At 39.6% G+C, this 4004-nt stretch overlaps 1 long non-coding RNA gene across 2 annotated transcripts; it reads left to right on the top strand.

The window, feature by feature from the left end:
- Positions 1-2808: 2808 nt before the first annotated feature.
- LOC107727996 (uncharacterized) lies at positions 2809-3405 on the top strand. 2 transcript variants are annotated; one of them, XR_001638417.1, is made up of 3 exons: positions 2809-2961; positions 3114-3200; positions 3334-3405. It is a non-coding gene; the product is annotated as an uncharacterized LOC107727996 (long non-coding RNA). The 2 variants fall into 2 exon arrangements; XR_001638418.1 differs by having other exon boundaries at positions 3100-3200.
- The last annotated feature ends 599 nt before the right edge of the window (positions 3406-4004 follow it).

The following is a 4004-nucleotide window of genomic DNA, read 5'->3' as shown; positions in this document are numbered from 1 at the left end:
CTCCTGGGATGGGAATTCACTCTCTTTTCGGACCATGCACCCCTGCAGTGGCTCCACCGCATGAAGGATACCAACGCGCAAATCACCCGTTGGTATCTGGCATTACAACCCTTTAAATTCAAGGTGGTCCACAGGCCGGGTGCACAGATGGCTGTAGCCGACTTTCTCTCCAGAAAAAGGGTGCAGGCCGGAGGGGGTATGTGGCGAGGTGGGCATGGTTCAGCGAAGTCTGCAGTGGGAGAGAGGGGCGGGAGTCGAGCGGTGAGTAAGTAGGTCAAGTGCAAAATGATGAATGCCTGTGTCTGATTGCAGTAATTGGCCTGGAGAGACCGGTTAAAAGGCCGACTGGAGAACGTGGAGGAGAGAGAGATGGAGACTCATGGGCATCACTCGGCCAGGGAGAAAAAACCTGAGGAACTGAATTTGTGCTATTGGCAGTGTGTGAATGCGCTGGAAGCGCTACTTTTGTTTTGTTAGAGTTTTGAGTTATTAAATAAACATCCACGAGTCTCCAAACACAAACATTGTTCACTTCCTTCCTTCCTTACTACGAACCTTGTTACAACGAACAACAAATTCTCAAACTGCATCACAATTAACACTTTACATTCGCCATGCATTGTAATAATGCAACCACTGTACTATAGATATAATTTTCTCTTTTTGTCTCTTTGTATTTACCTGTAAAACAGGATAATGTAAGAAGAACGGGAGAGTCGCGTCTGCACTTTCACAGCTCCTCTGATGATCTGAGGAAACATGTGCAGTTCGTCGTCCTGGTCGCGACTCTCCAGTCAGAATATCAAAATAAGAGTCCTTTTTTTCCCTCTCCATGTAAATCAATGTACATGTTTTAGTTCGCACATAAACACTGCATAAGGAAATAATGTGATCATTGAACTTACAACAATGTAAATAAAACATAACACAGTTTTGTACATATTTTGTGTGTATCACACAAAGCCCAAATCAGAGCAAGCACTTCCTATTCAATCACAGAATAATTAAGTTGGTAAGAATTAAACTTTCTAGAAAAGAATCCAACTGGATGATCAATGCCATCTTCAGAAGCCTGTAACAAAATGGCACCAGCACCCACATTGCTGGCATCCACTTCCAACCGAAACGCTTGGTCAAATTTTGTAGCTTTCAAAACAGGACCCTCTGTAAGGAGCATTTTTACTTTTTCAAATGCTTGCTGACAACCCGAAGTCCAGCAAAAATCTATTCCTCACCACAATTAATTTGTCAGGGGGGCCACCACTGTAGAAAAATATCTACAAAAACAACGATAAAATCCTACCATCCCAAGAAATTGCATAAGTTCTTTCTTGGTGCTAGGCGTGGGGTAGTTATCTATCGCTTCCACTTTTGCACAGACAGGGAGCACTTGGCCTTGTCCAACCACTTTCCCCAGATAAACTACTGTGGCCTGGGCGAACTCAAATTTTAACAAATTAAAAGTCAAATTTGCCTTCACAAATCAATCAAATAGTGCTCTAATTTGAACTATATGTTCATCCCAAGTTTGACTACACGACGACGTCATCTAAATACACAGCACATCCCCTCAATCCAGAAATAACTTGATTCATTAAACGCTGGAAAGTTGCAGGAGCATTTCGCAACCCGAAACTCATAACCTTGTATGAAAATAATTTTTCGTAAATAATCTGTTTTTTTTGTGTCAATAATGCAAAATGACAATAGTAAATACTCAGTTTTCAGTTAAAGGCAGTTCATCATTGAATTCAGTGATGTCATCATCCAGCTCAGTTCAGTTTAAATAGTATCTGTGCAATCAAGTCGACGATATCGCTGGAAATTAAGTGTCCCCAACTAAGCAAGCCAGAGGCAACAGCAGCAAGGAACCAAAACTCCATCAGTGACAGAATGGAGAAAAAACCTTGGGAGAAACCAGGCTCAGTCGGGGGGCCAGTTCTCCTCTGGCCAGACGAAACCAGCAGTTCAGTTCCAGGCTGCAGCAAAGACACATTGTGCAGAGGACTCAACTGAAGGAACTAGTGGCAGGTGATGAGACATGGTTGGCAAAAGAGGACAATCTATACTTTTGTCAAGGCATCCTCACTGTCCTCTTCGATATACCTACTGTGTCATTTTTCCTCTTTGGAGTGACTTGCTGTTGGGAGACCTGAGTAGATATGAATCTCATGAACAGTACTTGGTGACAACAAAGAAATTACCAAAAACAAGAGATACCAACTGTTACATAGAAAAGTGGTTTGGAATTGTCAAACATTCCATAATGCATAATGAAACAAAAGTCAAACCAGGAATATTCATAAGAAATATGCATGTCTCTACAAGCAAGATATATGGAGAATATAATTCAGCATAACCTTCCTCAAAAGCTATTGCTCCAACCTGAGCCACCTATGAACCTTGATCAGTCTCAAGAAACTTGTGTAACCCCTCTTAAATGATTGCTGTGATGAATATTATTATATACATCATTGTTTGAATTCAATATAATGACCATTCATATGAATGAAAATCTACATAGATTGATAAAAAATATTTATATTTCGCAGTTATTGCATGTGTAACCCCTCTTAAATGATTGCTGTGATGAATATTATTATATACATCATTGTTTGAATTTAATATAATGACCATTTATATGAATGAAAATCTACATAGATTGATAAAAAATATTTATATTTGTGTTTTTGGATTGAACTAAGAAATGAGAAGCAACCAATCGGAGCGTTAGGATGTTGGCTCCGCCCACTTTCCTGTGGCTAGCGTGTGCAGGCTAGTAGACTGATACAGAGTGACAGAGAAACCTGATCTGACGAGAGAGTGTAAAAATAGAAAAATACGATCTTTAATTAATTCAAGCTTCATATTAACTGATCAAAACAGCCCGTAAACACGAGATATTAGATGATTCAGCGTGTTTGTGTTACTCCTGCACCACAAAACTTGCATGTGGAATTGGTGAGTTCTACAACTGATAAAATCAGTGTTAAAAATGAATGACAACAGATTGTATGTAAGAGTTTTATTTGTTTTATGCATATAAGACTAAACAGTGTTATATTGTGATGTTATATGGGGTGGATTGTTCGTTTGCAGTGTGATTGGGTCAGGCCGCATGTTCTGTGCGTGTCTCTGCGGTTTGCTGACGCCATTTTGATTGCGTGTACCTGTGAAAAAAAACAGACGAGAATGGACAGGTAATTCGTTATTATGACATAAGTTGCATAAATGATATGCATGTATGTATTATTTGGTTCATGTGCTCTGTATTTCATTGAAATTGATTCTTGATGCACAGAATTAAGTGTGTACTGGCCTGTGAATGTACAGGCCAGGTTTTTTTTTCCCCTTGTGAGGATGAACTTTAATGTGGATTTCCATAATTGATGGCGAGCCTCCCACCTTGACTGAAAGGATCACATACTGTGTTTTATTGTTGTTTTATGCTTTGAAAAAAGTACTTACTGAAGAAAAAAAGAAAGAAACAAACCCTAAACCATTTACAGTACAATTTAAATTGTGGTTAACCTACCGATTGCCTCTGATATTTACTCAGTACCACCGCCGCCTCCCATCACGTGCCTTGTTCTTCTGAGGTTAATTGCCTGGTCCATCAGAGAGAGAACTACCCTGTTACAGAAGTGTTACACTTGCATGAAGAAGGAACAACATTTCCCATCCACCAATTCCAAATTATTTTCTGTTCCACAAAAAAATGCATGTTCCCCCCAAAAAAGGATCCACAAGGATGTGACACAGAGCAAGAAAAGTTAAAGTGCAAAGGTACTCCGTGTAGAGGAAGAGGTAATGAAGTCATTATACAAAAATTAAAACTATTTATTGCATATATTAAGGTACACCATTATTTACTGTATGAAGCCACCAAAAGAGCTGGTTGTAGCCATTGAGATGTCTCCTAGCCAGAATCTGGAGTAGCTGTTACATCACAAGGAATTCCAAATACTAAGGCCACATGAATGGTTATTTGGAGAGGATCACAT

This window comes from Sinocyclocheilus rhinocerous, unplaced genomic scaffold (assembly GCF_001515625.1).
Source record: "Sinocyclocheilus rhinocerous isolate Xijiao unplaced genomic scaffold, SAMN03320098_v1.1 scaffold4322, whole genome shotgun sequence".
In the NCBI taxonomy this organism is placed as follows: Eukaryota; Metazoa; Chordata; class Actinopteri; order Cypriniformes; family Cyprinidae; genus Sinocyclocheilus; species Sinocyclocheilus rhinocerous.
The sequence above is the reverse complement of the archived record's forward strand: the minus strand, read 5'-3'. Positions and strand labels throughout refer to the sequence as shown.